Below are 22,380 nucleotides of genomic sequence, written 5' to 3' on the forward strand. Positions count from 1 at the left end.
TTTGGCTGTTCTTCAGATCACTAACTGATCAGCAGTGTGTCGTACCGAGGAAGAGTGAGAAACTTCAGGGTCTCAGAGGCCTGCGGTCTATCACACAGACTGCACACGCAATCAATGAACAACGCCTGAGGAAAACAGAGACAGACATCAGCTGATTAGAGACACGAGAGGCTCCTGTTCATGTAATATATCACTTTAGCACTGATACTCACATTCATGTACTGCTGCAGACTGTCTGTGAGACTCGCTAGAGGGCTGATGACCAGCGAGAGGCAGTTTGATTCCTCTGTGAAACTCTACTTGACGCCACAGCCAAAATAACAGAGTGAACATAAACATTTCAATGTTTGGCTTCTTTTGAATGACCATAAGTTCATACAAATGCATTCATCTTTAGGCCAAACAATTGGACACATGAAATGTCACATGATGGCATCACCTGTTGCAGGTGCACTCACTTTTAAGCTTGAACTCCATACTGGACACGGGGCTCATGTATGAGGGATGAGACGATATCAAGGTCATGCTTTCCTCTTTCAGACAGGACAGACAAACCATGAAGAAATCGTTTACATCCTGAGAGGAGACAGAGAAGGTAAATCCTACTCATTAACAAACAGCTTTGGGGGGCAGTCGTGGCCTAACGGTTAGAGTGTTGGACTTGTAATCCAAGGGTTGCAAGTTCGAGTCTCGGGCTGGCAGAAATTGTAGGTGGGGGTAGTGAATGTACAGCGCTCTCTCCACCTTCAATACCACGACTGAGGTGCCCTTGAGCAAGGCACCGAATCCCCAACTGCTCCCCGGGCGCCGCAGCATAAATGGCTGCCCACTGCTCCGGGTGTGTGTTCATGGTGTGTGTGTGTTCACTGCTGTGTGTGCACTTTGGATGGGTTAAAAGCAGAGCACGAATTCCGAGTATGGGTCACCATACTTGGCTGTATGTCACGTCACTTTCATCACTTACTGTTATCAAGAATGCATAAAAAAGTCCACATTTAAATTGTTCTCTGCTGTAAAGTTCAGGATGGATTGTCATGCTCCAGGCTGGTTTGGTTCACCAGAAAAAAAAAAAAAAAAAAAACTGGTGTGAAACAGCATAATCAAGGAAGTTGTGTTAATTAATCTAGTTGGGAAACCTGGTTTAAGGTTTCCTCACCTGCTGACAGTGTCCCTTGAAAACTGGAAAGTGACTTTTTAACTTTAGCCAAGTGTGTTTCCTTCAGATCAGAGTCACTGCTGTCCATCTGGCTCATATTCAGGTCGGTAAATGCTCTGGAAAGAAGCTGATTTATGTTATGAGAATTTAGTGTCACAATTAAAAGTTATTCTGCTCTACTCTAGAATGTCATGAGAGTTACGATACGATGATACATCTAAAAACAACCGTCACCCCTGCACTTTGACTAGGGAAAGAAGTCGCAGCCCCCTTGCACTACTCCCCACAGCTCTAGGCAAGTGGTGAGGACTGGCATGTCTCCCTGCAGTTTCTCTTGCTGACCTGCGTAGAGAGATCAGTCCACTGTCTGATGCCTCAGTGCTTGCAAAAGGCAACCTATCAGCCACCTGCCCTAAAATCTCCTGCCAGCCATCAGGATGCAGTAGGCCATCCACCGATTCTGTGTGACCGGGGTGGGGGGGGTTGGGGGACAACTGGAACTGGGACAGTAGCAGGTGGTGTCTCTTCTGGCGGTAGGACACAAATCAATTGTCCCTCCTCCATTTCCTCTCTTCCAACATTCTCAAACCCCAAAGACTCAGGGCCCACATATGGAGAAGGATACAGAGGAAAAACATCAGGCACAGGTTTCAACATAGTACAATGTACCCTTTTAACTCGTGCAAGGGTATTTGGAAGGGCAATAGAGTAAACAGTTCCTCCCTCCATAGGTGCTTGGATTACCTTGTACTTTATCAGACTCCAGACATCTTGTATTTTATTCCTACCTCGATTACTGTAGTCCCTTCGATAAACCAACTGTCCTTCTTTCAAATGACAGCTATAACCCTTCTGATAATGCCTCTCCTTCCTCAGTCTGGCTGCTGCTTGAATACTCTCTTGAGTACCATTAAAAGCCACTTGCAAACGCTCCTGATGTTTCTCCATCCAATCCATTACTGTCCATACTGTCGGCTGTAAAACTCTCCCAAGGAGGAAATCAACTGGCAAATTAGGTTCTTTGCCAAACATTAAAAAATGTGGGCACTCACTCTTTGTCTGATGTATGGTTGTATTAGAAGAGAACAACAATCGAGGCAAATAATTAGGCCAGTCAGCTTTTGCAGACTTGGGAAATGTACAAAGGAGGCCATGCAGTGTCCATTTAAACATTTCACATTGGCCTGTTTTGTTTGTAAGCGTGCCATTTAAACATTTCACATTGGCCATTGCCTTGGGGATGGTAAGGCATGGTGCATGTCTTCTGTATCCCATACAGGTCCCAAAGTCGTTGTATCAATTCCCCTTCAAAACTTTGATCCTGGTCTGAATGAATGTGGGCTGAGACTCCAAACCGGCAAAACCATTCCTTCACCAGGACGTTCTCTACTGTGGATGCTCTTTGGTCATAAGTTGGAACTGCCTGTGTAAACTTGGAGAAAACATCAGTCATTATTAAAACTTGCTCCTTACCATCCCTTGAACGCTCCGGGAGAGTAAAATTGATCGCTAGAATTTGATTTGGTCTTGCAGGAACCAGATGTCCATTTGGTGCCTTCACAAGAGGATGCACTGGTTTAGCCAAAGTGCAACGTTCAGATTCCTCACACCACTTTTTAACTGCTTTGTACATTCCAGGCCAGTAACACCTTGAACACCCTCTCAATGCCTTGATGGCCGTGCCCCTGTAGCACCTCCTCTCCCCCATCTGGATGAAAGGTTCTGCGGTACAAGACCTTTTCTCTCTCCATTAGATGGTCCCATTGTCGCACCTATTCCAACACAGACTTACTCAACACTTGTCGTTCCATGTGATTTGGCCTCCTCCTGTGATTTTGCCAAAAATGAATAAATGCACTGAATACAGGATCATCTTGTTGAAGGTCAGCGAGATCATTCACAGAATATGCTGGTAACACAGATATTTCTGATTGGCAAGCCATGCCTGGTGTCTGGCCAATAGCCAGCTCCAAACAATCTGGAACTGCAGTTCTCGGAAGTACCTGATCCACAAGGGAGACTCCATCAGCAGAGTACTTTCTTGACGAGGAATCTGCCTTTCTATTGGCCCGAGCTGTTCGATACGGGATGGTATAATCAAACGCTTCCAACTCTGCTGCCCACCGTAACTCTGTTGCTCCAAGTTTAGCAGTGCTTAAATGATTCAAAGGATTAAATGACTCTTCACCTCTCAAGCTCTGTCAGGTTGAATGGGGGCTGGCAGACATTTTCAGGTTTCTCCAGAAATATTTGATTGCATTCAAACCCAGGCTCTGGCTGGGCCACTCAAGGACATTCACAGAGTTGTCTATAAGCTACTCTTTCTGTGTGCTTAGGGCCATTGTCCTGTTGGAAGGTAAACCTTCTGTCCAGTATGAGGTTCTAAATGCACCTAACTGAGTTTTCATTAAGGCTATCTCTATGTTTTGGTGCACTGAGCTGTCCTTTTACTCTGACGAGTCCCTCAGTCCCTGCCGCTGAAAAACAGCCCCACAGCATGAGGCTGCTACCAGCACACTTCACTTTTGGGATGGTACTCTGCAGGTGATGGGCAGTGCTTAGTTTCCTTCAAACATGATGCTTGGAATTGAGGTTCATCAGACCAGAGAATATTGTTTCTCACAATCTGAAGGTCCTTTAAGTGGGTTTTCATGTGTCTTCACTGTGGAGAGGATTGAGTTTGGCCACACCAGCATAAAGACCAGATTGGTGGCGTGTTGCAGTGATGTTTGTCCTTTTGTAAGTTTCCTCCATCTGCATATATGATCATGGAGCTTAACTAGAATGACCATCAGCTTCTTGGTCACCAGTATAACTAACCCCCTTCTCCATCAGCTGCTCAGTTTGGCCAGGAGGCCAGCTCTACTGGCGCAAACTGTTTCTCTCTGCAGACAGTTCTTTTGACCTCAGGGCTTGGTTCTTCAATTAAAAATATTATTGAACTCAAAGAAAAAAAATCTAATAAATAAAACAAAGGTTGGGGTTTTGAACATTTGATTTAATTGAAAAAGTTTTTTATCGTTTTTTTACCGTTTAATAACTGACCATTTTTTCATAGAACAGACAAAATAATTCTACATCAGACTGAACAAAACATTTGCCAGTATGGCCAGGACAAGTCTTGTGATGAATGAGTTGATGAATTAATCATTTCTTTATGCACAAACTTAAAACAATCTTAAACTATTGGCTGTTTACACATCAAACACAAGACAACTTTAAGCAAATAGTGTATAATTAATATCTAAATGAATTCTAATTCTATTTTATACAATAAAAATAAAACATACATCAAATAAGAAGCCTTGGACAAACTATGCAAACATTTTTTTTTTTTTTTTCAAAAAAAGCGTTTTCCGTTAAAAAGCAGCTGATGGAGTTTGAACTTCACATTAAACTGCTTCTATTTCACACAAACGCTGACACCCTGAACTCGTACATGTTCGGCTAGAATCGCCCTGAACTCGTGCATGTTCGGCTAGAATCGCCCTGAACTCGTACATGTTCGGCTAGAATCGCCCTGAACTCGTACATCTTCGGCTAGAATCGCCCTGAACTCATGCATGTTCGGATGCGGAGCTATGCAGAAGGTTACAAAAAATGCTGTGCACTCCGCCCATAGACTGTATAAAAACAGACTCCACCACGTGAATAGTTTGCGAATAGTTCATTTAAAGCGAACATCCAGCAACACTGCGATGACCCAAACGAAATTGCGGATGCGTCAAGTGTAAATCAGCCTTGACACAGAGAAAGGGACCAATGGCCGGCCAGCTGGGGTTCGTCTGGGAGAAAAAAATAGCAGATTATTATTATTATCATCATCAACAACAACAAAAAAGGATCTCTCCATCATCATCAACAACAACAAAAAAGGATCTCTTGTTTTTATTTATTTTATTTAAATTTATGTGTACTTCTAACATGTTTGGTTGGTAAAATAATTGTAAATTCAAATCAGAGACTCTTCCGTGTCTGGAATGGATGTATTCTTGAGTCTATAAGGTAACAATAATATAATAAGATTAGACTAAAATGTCATCAGTTTTCATCGACTATAACTAGACTAGACTAAAAAGAGTATGAACGTGACTAAAACTAATAAAAACTAAAATGACAGCTTCACACAAAGACTAGACTAAAGCTAAAATTAAAACAGGCCGCCAAAAACAACACTACACACTAGTTGTACCTGCTTCAAATAAATAAGTAAATAAATAAACACAAAAACCAAAGAAAAAACAAACAAAAATAACTAAAATTTAAAAAAACATTTTTTTTTTAAATTAAATTAATTTAAAACTCCATAAACATGTTAAACATAAACATAAACAGGGCCTTCTCCTTGTCTTCTTCTGTTAATTTCAGATACCATGGCTATTACACAAAACCTCTAAAGACATGGCAGTTTTACTGCAACCATCCAAAAGCGGCCTGCAGGTTTTACTATTTGTGGTTCCTTCATGAGAGAAGTGTACAAAAATAAATAAAAATAAAAATTAATGAAATATTTATTTCAAATAATTAAAATTTATCTCACAAGTGAAGAGATAGTTTGCACCAGATTTAGCTGCTAGCTAATTTCCATCTGTTGTCCTTGGGCAGACTGGAAGTATCTTTGGCAACACTATGTTTTTATCAAGCTTGCATTAATGTCTTGAATTTATATATATTACCCATATATATATACAATATATATATATATATATATATATGTGACCAATCACGGAAAGCCTTTTAGGGTAACACAAGTCGGTTCTGGGGCACGTTATTTTTGAGTCACAGAGCTCTGAAAGTGTAGTCTCTAAGATTTTCAACGATGTGTAACACCTGATGGGAGGAAATCTGATCATTTACATGCGTCCTCTAGATAAGCCTACACCCAGGCTTCTGGAAGCTGCAAGCTTGCATAAGACGAAGACTCAACGTGAAATGACTCGTGTTTTCCCGCATACGATAAAGGATAATAGTCGCACCGTGTAAGTGCACGTCAGATTTATCTTTGTCGACTTTATATAAAATCGTTAGAGGGCTGAAATATGTTTTTTTTATTTTTTATGCTTAAAGGACACTTTTCACGACGGGTCACTGACAACTCTATTCCCCTTGTGCACCCCTAGATAACGTTGGCAAGACCTCTCCGTTCACCTAATCTGGGACATCATGGTTAATTTTTAACCTGACACTTCTCTTGACAAACATTGAAAAATGGAAACTCACCCCTTTAAGAACTGATGAATGGTATTGTTCTGCAGATATCGTTTGCCTCCAATGAATAAGAATTCGGGCAGTCACTTTCCTGCAGACCTTGTCGGGGTCTTCGTTGTGGAGGCCATCTTCCAAAGTGTCCACTGTAAACATCTTTCACATTTGCCATTGCCTAAAGGTCCAATAATTTGCATGTCCTGCCACTGTTTTCCTGGATCCCATACAGGTCCCAAAGTCGTTGTATCAATTCCACTTCAAAACTTTGATCCTGGTCTCTGATAGAATGTGGGCCTGATGACTACAAACCCGGCAAACCTATTCTCTCACCAGGACGTTCTCTAATGTGGATGCTCTTTTTTTTTTTTGGTATAAGTTGGAACTGCCTGTGTAAACTTGGAGAAAACATCAGCATTATTAAACTTGCCGCCTCCTTACCATCCCTTTGAACGCTCCGGGATAGGAAACAATTGATCGATTAGGAATTTGATTTGGTCTTGCAGGAACCAGATGGTCACATGTGGTGACCGTCACAAAGAGGATTTTGCACATGGTTTAGAGCCAAAGTGCAACGTTTCAGATTCCTCACACCACTTTTTAGACTGCTTTGTACATTCCCAGGCCAGTAACAACGCTTGACGACCCCTCCATGCCTTGATGCCGTGCCCCTGTACCACCTCCTCCCCCCACTGGCTGAAGGGTTCTCTGCGGCTACAAGACGCTTATCTCCTCGCCATTAGATGGTCCCAATCTGTCCCCCGACCTATTCCAACAAAGACTTACTCAACACTTTGTCGTTCCATGTGATTTGCCTCCTCCTTGATTTGGCCACAAAATGAATAAATGCACTGAATACGATCATCTTGGTTGAAGTCAGCGCGACATTCACATACGATGGCCTGGTAACACAAGAGATTCGGAACCACAAATAAAGAAACAAAATATACAATAACATACCCTATCTCCTTAATAGCCAATAGAAAACCCAGGAGAGAGAAAGAGTATAAAGGCCCGTTTAGCCTAAAAAAAGAAAAAAAGGCACTCACCCCTACAGCTTCTCAAATTAATTTCATTTTGACAGAGGTGATCACAAAGGCACTAGAGGTTTCTAAGAGCATGTCACAAGCAGTTACCAGTAATGCTTTCAGCACTCTGTTACCACTACACAGAAACACAACAAACATTGTACTACACTTTCCTGATCCATTTTACGGTGCAACAAAGTGCAGACAAAAAGAGAAAGGCAGAGGCCTCCAGAGTTATTCCAGGGATTTTATAGTCCAGGCCTCTTTCTCTGGTCCAACCACCAATGGCTTCTCATTAAATCTAAGACCAATCCTAGAGGAGAAGGAGACAGCAGGAACAACAACAAAAACCTCACAACCGTAACACCCACACCCTTAAAATTACAAATCAATATTTGATTGCATTCAACCCAGGCTCTGGCTGGCCACTGCAGGACAGTCACAGAGGTTGTCTATTAAGCTACTCTTTCTGTGTGCTTAGGGCCATTGTCCTGTGGTAAAGGTAAACCTTCTGTTCCATAAGAGTTTCTAAATGCCACCAGGACTGATTTTTCATTAAGGCTATCTCTAGTTTTGGAAAAATAAGATAATTGGGTGCTGAATTCCTTTGATTATCCTCCTGACTAAGGACTGCTCCTGTCTCACCTCACTGCGATCCGCGTCCAATTTAAATGGTCGCTAAACAGCATGAGCCTGCTAAAACCAGAGCACTACACTTCAACGTTTTGGGATGGTACTCTGGCAGGTATGGGCAGTCTAGTTTCCACTCAAAACATGATAGCTTGACCCAAGCAAGTTGCAAAGGTTTCACGCACCCCAGAGATATTGTTTGCTCCACAATCTGAAGGTCCTTTCAGTGGGGCTTATTCATGTGTCCTTCACTGGGAGAGGATTGAGTTATGCACACCAAAACCGCTAATAATGAGCAGGGCGCAGATTGGTCGCGTGTTGCATTTCCCAAGGTACAATTTCTGCGTCGGCTTTTGTAATTTTCCTCCAGCAAGATGCTAGGTATGTACATGTACTTAACTATGAAAGACTGCATACAGCCGCATTGGATGCTGTTGCAAGTCAGATGACTAAGCGACAATGTCCTCCAGTATGCCTCACAATGCATTGAGCCAGGAAGCACTAGCCTACTGAAGCGTTGGAAAATTAAGTGGTGCATCTACATACAGACAGCCATCTTCTTGACCTCCGGGGAAGTGGTCAGAGCGTGACAGGCCGAAATATCTGAAGCCCTGGCTGTCAAACTCCAGTACCCCTTTAACAGGTCAAGCTTAGTTACAAACTTTGCAGCGCCAACCCTATCAATACAATCATCCATCCTTGGTAAAGGATAGGAGTCAGGTTTTGTGATGGAATTTACCTTGCGGTAATCGGTGCAGAATCGAAACTTCCCACCTGATTTAGGCACCAACAGACAGGGTGAGCTCCATGGACTGGAACTTGGCACAGCGAAACCATGTTCTAACAAGTATGCAGTCTCTTCTTGCATTATTTCTCTCTTGATGGGGTTTACACGATAAGAATTTTGCTTGATAGGAGAGCAATCACCCACATCAATATCATGCTCCAGTACTGTGGTTTGACTAGGCACATCAGAAAAGAGAACAGGAAACTTTTTAATGAGCCCAATAACATCATTCCGACACACTTCACTCAAGTAACACAAATGGGACATTAAGTCCTCTAAAAGCTTTGAATTGTCCAGCAGAGCACATGAGACCTCTCGCATTCTAAGCCCATCCTCCTCAGGACAATACACGGCTGCCATAGCAGCAGAGATGGAATCAGTGACTTTTGGCAAACTCTGAACTACCTCCCTCTGAGTTTCCAAAAAAGCGTTTCCTCAAAGCACTGCTGGAGTTGAACTTCACTTTAACTGCTTCTGTTGTCACACAACCAGCTGACACAGACTAGAATCGCCGCTGAACTCGTACATGTTCGGCTAGAATCGCCTGAACTCGTGCATGGTCGTCTAGAATCGCCCTGAAACTGTGCTGTTGCGGCTAACTCCCTCGCCCTACTCTACTCTTCGGCGAATCCGCCCTGATCATCGTGCTTGTTCGGATGCGGAGCTATTCATAGTTACAAAAAGGCTGTGCACCCCTCATCCGCCCATAGACTGTATAAAAACAAAGACTTCCACCACTGTGACATATTCAGCAAATAGTTCATTTAAAGCGATACAATCCAGCACACTTCGATTGACCAAGCGCACATGCGGATGCGTCGAGTATAAATCAGCCTGACACAGAGAAAGGGCCCAATGGCCGCCGAGAGTGGGGTCTCGTCTGGGAGAACAAATAGCCGATTATTATTATTATTATTATTATTATTATTATTATATTATTATTGTTTTTATTTATTTTATTTCATTTATGTGTGTACTCCTAACATGTTTGAGTGTTGTACATAATTGTAAATATCAAATCAGAGAGTCTTCTTCCGTCGCTGGAATGGATGTATTCTTGAGTCTATAATGGTTAACAATAATATAATAAGATTAGACTAAAATGTCATCAGTTTTCATCGACTATAACTAGACTAGACTAAAAAGAGTATGAACGTGACTAAACTAATAAAAACTAAAATGATCACCTTCACACAAAGACTAGAGCAAGAACTCAAATTAAACAGGCCGCCAAAAAACAACACTACACACTAGTTGTACCTGCTTCAATAATAAGTAAATAAATTAAACAAACAAAAAACCCCAAAGAAAAAAACAAAAACAAAAATAACTAAAATCAAAAAAAAAAAAAAACATTTTTTTTTGTTAATAAATTAATTTAAAAAAAACTCCATAAACATGTTAAACATCAACATAAACACAGGGCCTTCTCCTTGTCTCTTCTGTTAATTTCAGATACCATGGCTCTTACACAAAACCTCTAAAGACATGGCAGTTTTACTGCAACCATCCAAAAGCGGCCTGCAGGTTTTACTATTTGTGGCTCCTTCATGAGAGAAGTGTACAAAATAAATAAAAATAAAAATGAATGAAAATATTTATTTCAAATAATTAAAATTTATTCACAAGTGAAGAGATAGTTTGCACCAGAGTTTAGCTGCTAGCTACTATTTCCATCTGTTTGTCCTGGGCAGACTGGAAGTATCATTGGCAACACTTTATGTTTTTATCAAGCTTGCTTATATGTCTTGAATATATATATATGTGAACAATCACGGAAAGTAGGGACACAAGTCGGTTCTGGGGCATTTATTTTGAGTCACATATTCTGAAAGTGTAGTCTCCAAGCTTTTCAACGATGTGTAACACGCTGGAAATCTGATCATATTTGGAAAAGTTATGGCCATTTGAAGGTAGACACTCAAAAGAGCTCAAAAGGGAGAAAATGGCCTCTAAGGGTAGACACATCTCACCTGTTCTCACCTGCTGGGAGTGACAATAGGGCTCATTTACATCTCATTTAGATAAGCCATACCCCTGTAAAGCTGCATGGTTGCATAACAACGACAGACGCAACGGGAAAAATCGGACCGCATACTATTAATAATAAAGGATAATGTGCATTGTAAAATGTCAGTAATTATCTTTTTTGACTTTTTATAAAAATCTTTTTAGAGGCTGAAATATGTGAGTTTTATCTTTTTATAAAACCGTTTTGTGTCAAAACTCTTTGAACTTGTCAAAACACTCTATTTGAACTGTGGCATTGATAACAGTTGCAAGACACTCCTTTAAAATCTGGCCATCATTTTTAATTTTTAACACAAAACGGACAAACTTGATGGTTTATGGAAACTCACCCCATAAGAAACAGAAAAGTATTCTTGCAGATATCGTTGCCTCCAATGAAATAAGTCGTTTCGGGCACACTTTCTCTTTGTCGGGTCTTCTTTGTGGATGTTACCCATCTCCAAAAGTTGCAGGCTGTGCGTTTCTGTTTGCCTCTTAAATGTCCAATAATTTGCATGTCCTGCCACTCTTTTTTCCGCAGCTAAAGAATCCAGCCGTATGTTGTACATAATGTCTGGGGGAAAGCTTTGGCTACAGGACTGTCTCCCATGCAGAGAGTTCTCTTTTTTCTCCTCGTGTAGCATTTACAGTCAAAGTTACGAGATTTTCCCCATTTCTCTGTCTTTATCCCCATCAAATGGCATACTATTGTATAGCCTTGATATCTTACGGTCCAACTCCGTCTGACGCCGTCTGGAAACACACCACACACACACACACACAAACTTGTGTCACTGGTTTCCGTGACGGGTCACACACACACACACACATATATATATGTTTAATAACAGGCTGTGCACTAACCCTGTCTGGTGCTGCTGGTGGCTGATGGGGTCCCAGAAGTCGCTGGCATGGTCAAGGTTGCTCTGGTGGATGGTGGCATTTTGCATGATGTGGAATGCTGCTTCCATTAACAAACATCTGAATGATTCTGAAAATCATCTCTACTTAAACATATAGCTGTACAGTAGACACAGTGGAAATGTAGTGCTGGTCTGCTGCCCAATCCACATCTGCGAAATGTTTCTTTACATCTAAAATATAAAGAGAAAATAGTAAACACTTAGTTCCTGTATAGGTCAAGAGTGCTGCACAGGGTAACTCCAATCCTACTCAAACTTTTTTCCCTGTTTTATGTGTAAATGTTTAATGGGATATGTTCAAAAACATGAAATGTCTTTATACAATTCTCTCAAAATATAAATACACAAATATATAGTCTAATTGTTTGTGTTTTGTTAGGTTAAGTGTTTGTCTATTAAACTTTGACTTTGACCAAGACGAAATGGTACTGCATGTGTAAAAATGTATTAAACATACATTTACTCATGCAGTATATACACACATATATGGAAATATATATATATTTAACAATCATTTATGATATACATGTTTCATATTTTAAAATATAGCTAGTTTACAATAGCATAAACATACCCTCTAATATTAAACACTTAGATAACAGACTTTCTCTGTGCTGAATAGTGCGCAGTCATTACTTTTTAAATAAAGTAACATGTAATTTAAAGGTGTTTGGCCAATCGTCTTCCTAACCACAGACTCGACTCTTCTGCACAATTGTAACCTCACAAACTTACACACACCAGAAACCTTTTTACATTTCAAAATAATACAACATTAAACTGATCTCCCCCTTTATTAATATTAAGCAAAAACACATGACATAACACTTCATTTTAACAAAGAGCACAGAACATTTTCACTCTCCTTTAACAGTCAGAAGCAAAGCATGCTGGGAACTAGAAATCTGCGGTAATTCATTCAGTGAATGTGTGCATACATGTGTGTACATTAAGCACTCGTGTTCATGAGAATGTTCATGGATATGCTCACAGCCAGTGAATGTGTGCATACATGTGTGTACATTAATGGCTCGTGTATGAACACGTTTGAAGCGATTCATAAATAATAGAAAGTTAATAGAAAATAAGGCTGTGTCACTGTACTGTACATTCAATGTATAACACCTTTCTCCTGCTTACTTTTATTAACTGTTCCCTGAAAGTATGGTCACCAACTTCATCCACCGTGGCCGTGGGTGTTGGTATCCCACAGATTTGATGGAAAAGCCTTTCGGAAAAGAAATGTGGACCGACTCCTCCATGGACCACACACACAGCAATCATTTTTGCCACCCACATGTAACGTTTAGTCTGCAAAGCTAAAATTAAAGAAATAACAGTAAAATCTTGCTCTGCTGTAATGCTTGTTAATTTAACACCTTAAAATGCTATGATTAATATTAGTGCTACTACAAATAACTTTTTATTGCACCTTTCAAAACATATTTCAAAAAGGTGATTCAGTACATTAAAGAAACGAAGAATCATGGAAAAATCCTAACCAAGAGTTAACAAATTAAGGCAAAATAACTAAACAAATAGAAGATGATACAGACAATAAACACAGGATGAAACCTGCCCAATACATAAAAAACAAACAGAACTAAACAAATCAGAAAGGAAAAATAAGGGAGAAATCATGTTTCCGTGTATACATTTTTTAGAATTCTGCCAGTTGAATGAGGACAGTCCTAAGAATTTGGGCTTCCCTACCTTGAGTATCAAGAGACAACTGCCGGTCTTTCTCGTGTCAAAGATATTTGACTGGTGGACGTCCCTCATCAACAGCCTTAGGTACTCTTGTCGGGCCACCTTCGTCAACTGCCCCTTCACCATTGTCATCTTCATCCACAAACACAACATCCAATTTTGCTTCAAGGTTGAAGAACCTGCGCTTGAATGCCCGTAGGCTGCACAGTAAAACATTATCCCTGCACACATTTATTTGGTTGCTTGTTGGACAGAATCTTCCATCAACTTTGCTGACCATTTTTTTCAATATGGGGTGTAGATCAGTCCTGCAAACAAAGAAGTTCATGCATTTTATTTTAACCACTTGATTAAATGTAACAGGATATAGAAAATTAAACATCTACATACACTAGAAAAATATAAAATCAAGTTAATGAGAAAAACACACTCATCCACAGGTCCTCCAAGGCGATGTGTTGATACAGGAGACTGATTTTGTGAAAACCGACTCATCTTGTTCATCAAGAATAATGATTGGTTCTTGGCCAGATGAAGGAGAGAGTGATGGTTCATCATAAAGAGTCAGGATTTCTTGTGGTTGTGAGAACAGAGTGAGCGGTGGCTGGGTGGAGGGCTCAGGCAGCGGTGAGCGGGTGGAGGGCTCACATAGCCTGAAAAGTGATCTCTCATTTAAAAAAAAAAAACCTTCAGCTAGTTTATCAAACTAATTTATTATAAACACAAACCTTTTGACGTCTTTCCTCACAAGCCTGATAGACTAGTTTCTTCCAGTCCTATTAAAAGACCTCATTAAAAGTATGTATGCGTTATGTAAGAGAATGTAAATCATACATAAAACTTGGAAGCATTACCTTCTCCTGATCCACCACTCCTGGTCTTGCTGGGCACGTATTACTCGCCATTCTTGAAGAGCCTAAAGTAAAGCATTTATATAAAAAAAAAATTAATAATAAAATAAAAAAAGGCATTTCTCACAAATCACCATTAAATAGTACACGCAGATAAAATGACTAAATACTATTTATTCTATACAGTGTCAATATTGGTTACCTGATTTGCAACCACACTTTGAGCTTGGGTACTCTCAGCCACAGGCGCGGCCTCATCTTGTACCGGAGCAATTGAGAGTGGTGGGAATGAATCCATGGATATGGCAGAGGATGTGGATGCCACCTGGTAGTACACAGAAAATCCAAATGATTTCACCTTCAGCAAGAGAACACACACTCGTAGTGGAAACAAAATACATCATTAGAAAATATTCATAGGTAGAGAAATTATTAAAAATTATTATAGTGGGTGTTGTTGATGATAAGTCATAAAGAATAATTAGTTGATTCTTAATACATATTAGAAAAAAAAAAACTCTTTATATTTGTATTTGCCACTCATCACTACAAAGTGCATAGTGGACATAACAAAAATCATTAGATGTGCAATCATTTTAATATGGACCTGATCTGAAACCACTTGTGAGGTCTCATCTACGGCTGGAGCTACGAGTGGTGGGAATGAATTCTTGGGCATGGCTCGTTTGTTATGAGGTTTATCTTAAGGCACTTGTGAGGTCTCATCTACGGCTGGAGCTACGAGTGTATAACAACCTGCAAGACAGTAGCTCGTTCACGTGTAAAGCCTGCTTTTGCCAAAAACTGCTTTTAGTTCCTTCACAGAACTAACTTGCAATTTCTGGATCTTGTGTCCCTTGCCTGTCCTTGCCAATTCAAAGCCTACCAAATTTAAACTGATGCGAGGGTAGCTTTGGCAAACAAAGTTGTTTAATTCAGATAAACTCCAGTTTAACCCAATCTTTGAGTTTGTGCGTCCGGCCTCCGTTGACTCGTGCACAGGTTTTCCTAAAAATGGAAATTTAAACATCAGTATAATCGGTTCCTAGTGGCAAAGTAACATTCATTAGTTGCTACAAGATCTTTCAGGACTCATATTTTCAGACATAATCGCAGTGTTGCCGAACCCCAAAAGTAGACCTGTGTGACTGCCACAGTTAACCTAAGATCATTTGTTTCTACTAAGTTTACAGCTTTGAAACTAAACGAAACCCTACACTCCTAAGAAAATTGCATATGACAGAAGAAAGAGCCTGGTCTCACTCACAAGGCCTTTACACATTTGACCATATGTGAAAGAACATTAACATACAATATATGGTGTAGCTTAGCATCTGAATGCACCACCCAGATCCTCACACTAACCATAACCACCATTGACTAACTTCAGATAGCTGATGCAAAAGGATTCATTGGGAGGTATTCCTGGACACTTTCAAAGTGATGCCTTGGCATGAGAAAGTGTTGCATAGGTGTAACTATTAAAATGGCTTCATGGAATCTTATGGAAATGCATTAAAAGAGTAAACTACTCTGCAATATTTCTTTAAAATAAAGAGAAATGTATAACATAGTCAAATGTTTCCCAATATAGAGATAACAAGACCTCAAGCTCAAGCTAACATAAAATCCAAAGCAGCTTATTCCATAGCTTTCTTTGCAAGAAGGTTAGATAAGTAAATAACACAATTCTTATCTGCTTCAATCTCACGTTTACCTAATCCATGTTTAGCCAGTTCCTCAAGTTCTGTTGTGGGGGTTGGAAGAAGGTTATCTGGTCCTGGAAGGAGGAAAAGTTTTGCTTGCCAAATTGAGTTTTCCCTGCGGCCACCAGATCCTCCTGTAAAACACAAATACATAACAGTCAGCAGTAATTCTTGGCTAAAATGTTTCTGTGTGTGTATTTATGAGAGAGATTCACACTAATACACTTTAATAAAGATGCTGACATGCATGCTATTCTTGCAATGGAAATGCAATAACACTAACTTCCTTGGATCAGAAAAAAAAAGTTCTTAGTACAGATTAGTTCTTTTTTTCCACAGTTAAAAGCCATGATAGGCTGTAGGTATTGATTTCAGGTTGTAACAGTAGCTAACAGGTAAATTAACGAGTCAAATGTTCATTTAAAAGGATATTGACGACTAAAGCTGCTCTCGAACTCGAGGAGCATTGGGAACATTGTTCGTGTACAAGGAGTTTACTTAAGAATAACATTTTTTAACGCTGGAACTTACATATGGCAGAAACCGGAAGACAACGTGAGGTAGCCGATTTCTCTGAATTTCCCTGAATTAGATACTGCCAAAACGATCTTTAGCTTATGGTTACAAGGAGACCTTACAAAGTATGGCAGAACTCCATCTAAAGCTGAAGAAATTTCACGCTTTGTTTATCCTTCTATATCAATTTATGTTGAGTCTGTCACCTGTAAATCTATGTACTCTCCTAATTTTAAATTTATATGGAAAAATAAAGGGGAACACGTCAGCAGGAAATCTTTAACTCAACTGTACTCAAAGGAAGGTTTGAATGTTTTAGACTTTACCTTGAACCAGGTTTTTAAAATAAACTGGTTGAAAAAAATGTTTAAAGGGGAATTCAGTCTGGTTCTGGATTCCTAATTTGATTTTTGAAAGATGTGGAAATTAAAAAATTGTTGCTTTCTTGTGATTTTAAATGTACAAGACTACCTATGAAACTTTCCATGTTATTATGTCATGGAAGCTGATCTTTAAACACAATTTTTCTCCTCATATCATAAGGCAAACTCTTTGTACACGAACAATGTTCTCAATGCTCAAGTTCATGTGTAGGGACCCTTATAATACTACAAGCAAAGTGTCATGTTGTGTTATCGAGCCTTCTGGATATTTAACAAAAAAATAGCAATTTTGATGTGTATTTGCAGTAGTTCTAGCTCTAGTAGTGCCCCTAGCGAACCCATCCTTCAAAAGTCATTTGTTTTTAGACCGTAACGACAGTCAATCTTAAAAGTACAGTTTTTGTCATCAATATCATTTTAAATGAACGTTTGACTCCAGTACATTAACAAAAAGACCCTAGAATGCATTTTGGCAACTGTTTTGCTTTAAGTTATTAAACAACTACCCCAAACTTCTCTTTTAGCCACATTAGCAAATCTGATGTTAAAAAAGAAAAATTACCTCCCAGACAGCAAGCAGTTTCGGCTCCCAGATATCCGGCATCCGTTGTGAAATCCCCCACATCTGGTCTGCGTGAAATTGCCACATCTGGTCTGCGTGAAATTGATGCGGGCCAGATGTGGGTCGGAGGCTTCACAAACTCGATGAACTCGCCGGCGAAATAGTCGTTTGATTTGTGGATAGTAAGGTTGAATCATCATTTCTCGCTAAAAAACTCCTGTCTTGTAACGGGCTGCAGCATTAAAAGATGATTAAAAATTCCTTCGCCCTCTGGCTGCTCCGACATGGTGCTAATCAGTGCTAATTACAAGTTAACAGGTGCGATTTGAATGATTAGAACAACAACAAACACGCGAGCCTGCTCCCACCTAAAGTGCGATGCGGGATGTAATTTGCATAAAGATATCGGCAGTAGTCATTTCGCCTATTCAAAAACTCTAATTCAACGATATCTGTAATTACAGTTTTTTGACTAGGCTGAATGAAAATTACAGTATATCATCAAATTTCAGAGAATCTCTAATCAAAATCCATCTCAAGATATCTATAACTTGATAACAGATATCTACAATTAGCAAATATGACTATCCCTAACTCCAGTTTGAGATATCTACAATGCCATTTCCGGCCCGACTAGTCATAATTCCAGTTACAGATATGGGCTACAACTGCTTGCGCCTAGTCAAAACTTAACTCGCTGGCGAAAAGTGATGTCATTTGTCCTAGGAAGAATGTCATTTTGTGGATATCTGAAAATGCAGCATTATAAGGGATAGGAAGAATGTAGCTGCGGATATCTGTATGAATGTAAGGGTTAGGTACAGAAGAAAAACTGAAACTGTGATATATGTATCAAGTTTTGATTTTATGTGCTAAAACGGTTTGCGTCTGCAACACATATTATTCTTCGCTAAAGGCCTAGGTGAAACCTATTCAAAACTCTAATTCAAGATATCTGTAATTACATTTTGTAATCCGAGTCGAGTTCAGTCTTGCAATGCTTATTGTGGAAATTAAATAACACATTTTTATATTATTATTATTATTATTATTTATTAAATATGTCATAGCATAACAATAAAAAAGCACCACCGGCAGCGTGCGCTTTCTTCAGGCGAAGAGACACACCGCTCCTCTCCTAAAGGGGCGGTCACACTAGACTTAGAACGTGCGAATATGGGCGGGAGCAGTTTAACGGTCTCCCCTCAGTTATCACAACATGGATTAATGTGCTTGTACTGTGCCTTTTGCGATGGCGTCGAAAGCATTTTATTATGTTTTACTCTCTGTCTGTCTCTCTCTCTATATAAATATATACACACTAAGCAATAAAAAATTTTGAATTTCTGTACAGAGAGGTCACGCAGTGATGTATTGATATTCTACTGGTCACACGTCTTCACGGGATGCGAATTCGCAGGTCAGAGTTCACCAAACTTGAACTTTGGAATGCAGCGAAAAAAAAAGTTTTTTCGCCTGATTTTCACTTTCCGGTCTGACGCATTCGCATGCGTATGAATGGAAGTCAATGGAACGAAAAGTGCAGTGAGTGTCCGGAGGGATACAACGTTACTCTTGGCGGTCCTGATTGAGCGGATACTTTCATCGAGAAAACGAATTGGGTGTTTGAGAGAGACGGCGGGTGGCACAGCTGTACTGTGACTGGACTGGAAATGGAAGAAGGAGATGGAAGAGGACGAGATAAGGAGAAAAGTGGTAAGGGAAAGAAGATAGGGAGAAAAAAAATGAAAATCAGAAGAAGAAAAAAAAGGAAGGCAAATACATTCAAGTATTAGCAGTAACTCGGATTTGAGTGGAGAGGAGAGTGATATGTGTACTTTAGAAGAACGAGATGATGAAGAGTTTAAAGTAGTTATTAAGTTTAAGGATGGAGGTGGAGTGGAAGGTGTAAATCCGGTTCGATTGACTGTGGCGTTAAAGAAAGCAGTTGGAGATATAATTGCAGCATGGGTTCCCTTACGAAAAAGAAGTTTATTCAAGTGTGCTATTAGTATACTTCTTTTAAACTAAAAATAAGAAAGTATGCTTTTAGTTTACTTTTTATGTACTTCTCAGAAATGGACTTTATGTACTGCACTTTAATGAAATATACTTAAAATGACATTTAAGTATACTTGACTTATACTTACAAAAAGTCTAAATATACTTTAACTTTACTTAAGTATACTTAATAAAATAAACTTGAAGTATACTACTTTTTGGTAAGGGTTCTGAGAAATGGAAGTTTACTGATTACGTGTAAAGATGTGGGTCAGAGAGATCGGGCTCTCAAGCTGGAAAGATTGGGGCAATTTCAGGTGGACAGGGTTGTTGTTGATCAGGGAAGGAAACAGTGGAGTAAGGGGGTGATTACAGGTATCCCGTTGTGTGTAGGGATGGAAGAGGTGAAATCTAATTTAAGAGGTGGTACTATAATTAGTGCACAAAGACTTCAAGCATCAAGAGAGGGGGCTAAGGTGGATAGCCAATCAGTTTTGCTGCAGTTTGAGGGTGAGGCTCTCCCAAAGAGAGTAACAATTGGATATATGAGTTACTTTGTCAGACCTTATGTTCCAAAACCGCTTAGATGCTATAACTGTCAGCGGTTAGCAGCAATGTGCAAGGAAACTAGAAGGTGTGCCAGATGTGAAGGAAATCATAATTATGGTCAGTGTGGGTAAGGTGTATCACCAAATTGTTGTAATTGTGGAGGTGTGCATAATGTGGCTTATGGTGGATGTGCAGTGATGAAGGAAGCTGTGCAGGTGCAACAAGTAACAGTGGGGCAGAAGGTATCATATGCAGAAGCATTAAAAATGGTACGAAATCAGTCAGCAGGAAGTAGCAGTGGGGGTAGTGTGGAGATTGAAACAAGTCAAGTAAAGGAGAATGAGGGGGAAATGATGATAGTCAATGTAAGGAAATTAGTGACATTTATTGCTGGTGTGATTAATGGAACAGCAGAGGTTAAATCTAAGACCGAAAGGATACAGTTGATAGTTATGGCAGCAATACGACATCTGGATATAACAGGACATGGGAAATAGTGAGAGATGATCTCAAACAACAGTCTAGTCAGGAATCATGTGCTGGTTAATATTAATTATGTTTTTAATTATACAATGGAATGCCCAAAGCCTCATAGCAAATGTACAAGAGTTTAAATCTTTTATTGATGGAATGGTGGAAAATCCAGATCTTATTTGTATTCAGGAAATGTGGCTTAGTCCAAATTTGGATTTTGTGATACAGGGATATATGGGGGTTTGTCGAGATAGGAAAGAAGGTGGTGGGGGAGGGTGTATTAGATTTATTAGACAGGGGCTTCCATATAGGACTCTGGGACTGGGAAAGGAGTTGGAATATGTGGTGGTGGAAGTGTGGATAGGGATGGACAGTATAGCAATAATTAACTTTTGCAATCCATGTAGGAGATTGGACTTAAATTCAATAGAGGGGGTTGAGGGACAGGATAGATGAAAGGTAGTATGGTGTGGGGACTTTAACGCTCAGAGCCCACTTTGGGGTGGGAAGAAGTTTGGTAGAAATGGTCAGGTCATAGAGGAGTTGTTGGATTTAAAAGTGCTGGTGTGTCTTGATGGTAGAGGAACAAGAATTGATATGGTATCTGGAAATGAGTCGGCGTTAGATCTTACAATTACTTCTAATGATATAGCAAGATTATGTGAATGGGAGGTATGGGAGGAATCAACTGTAGGAAGTGATCATTTTCCTATATTATGTTCTATTCAAATGAGGACAAAAAGACGGTCTGAAGAGGGAGGAAGGAGATGGATGTTTGGTAAGGCAAATTTGGCAAAATTTAAGGAGCTTTGTGAGGAAAGATTAGATGAGAAGGTTAGAGATAAGGATATTGACAGAGAATACAGTAGTTTCCAGGAAATTATGAAAGGGGTGGCAGATGAAACTATTCCTAAGAGCTCTGGAATAAGGAGAAGGAAAGCAGTTCCATGGTGGACAGAGAAATGTGGAGAAGTAGTAAGAAATAGGAATAGGGCTTTTAGGCAGTTGAGACTGACACATAATTTTGAGCATTTAATTCAATATAAAAGAGCTCAAGCATTAGTAAGAAAGACTATTTGACAGGCTAAGAGAGATTATTGGCATCAGTTCTGCAGCTCAATAGGTAGATGACAACTGTTGGAGAAGTGTGGGGGATGATAAGGAGGATGGGTGGGGAAAGGAGGGAAAGGGTTTACCCTGTAATGGTGAGTGGGGAGGAGAAAGCTGTGACTGACAAGGAGAAGGCAGAGATGATGGCAAAAGCTTTTGTAGTAATACATAGCTCTGATAATCTAGAGGGAGAATGGAAGAAAGGAAGGGAAAGGACATTGAGGACATATCCTGGGGTCTTAGGGAAAAGAGAGGAAGTGGATGATGCATTGAGTGCACCATTTTCTAAGGCCGAGATGGAGAGAGCAATTAAACGGGCAGGGATGACAGCACCAGGAGGAGACGAACTGTGTTATGCTATGTTGACTTTTATGGGTGAGATTGCGTTAGGAAGACTGCTTAGATTATATAATAGAGTATGGGAGGAAGGACAACTTCCAAAAAGTTGGAAGGAAGCAATTGTAGTTCCTATTAGGAACCAAGGAAGGATCTTGCAAAACCTAATAGTTATAGACCAATTGCACTGACATCCCATATAGGTAAAATTATGGAACATATGGTAACAGACAGACAGGTCTATTTTTTTTGGAGAAAAGAGAATTAATTGATTCTTATCAAAGTGGATTCAGGAAGGGAAGAGGAACAATGGATCCAGTACTGTGCCTGGAAGATGAAATAAGGAAATCCCAGGTTAATAGGGAATCAGTGGTGGCAGTCTTCCTTGACGTTGAGAAAGCGTATGATATGATGTGGAAAGAGGGGATGTTGATTAAATTACATCT

The 22,380-nt window shown here is 39.8% G+C and overlaps 1 protein-coding gene across 1 annotated transcript in view; it reads left to right on the top strand.

Moving 5' to 3' along the window:
* The window catches only part of LOC109069944 (B-cell receptor CD22-like), an 89,666-nt gene that overhangs the window by 15,664 nt on the left and 51,622 nt on the right, over window positions 1–22,380 (top strand). The window contains exon 2 of the transcript XR_006159371.1: window positions 5,909–5,911. The gene's annotated coding sequence lies outside the window, so the exon portion shown is untranslated. The remainder of the gene's footprint in view (window positions 1–5,908; window positions 5,912–22,380) is intronic.

The sequence above is a fragment of the Cyprinus carpio genome, unplaced genomic scaffold (assembly GCF_018340385.1).
Source record: "Cyprinus carpio isolate SPL01 unplaced genomic scaffold, ASM1834038v1 S000006507, whole genome shotgun sequence".
Taxonomy (NCBI): Eukaryota; Metazoa; Chordata; class Actinopteri; order Cypriniformes; family Cyprinidae; genus Cyprinus; species Cyprinus carpio.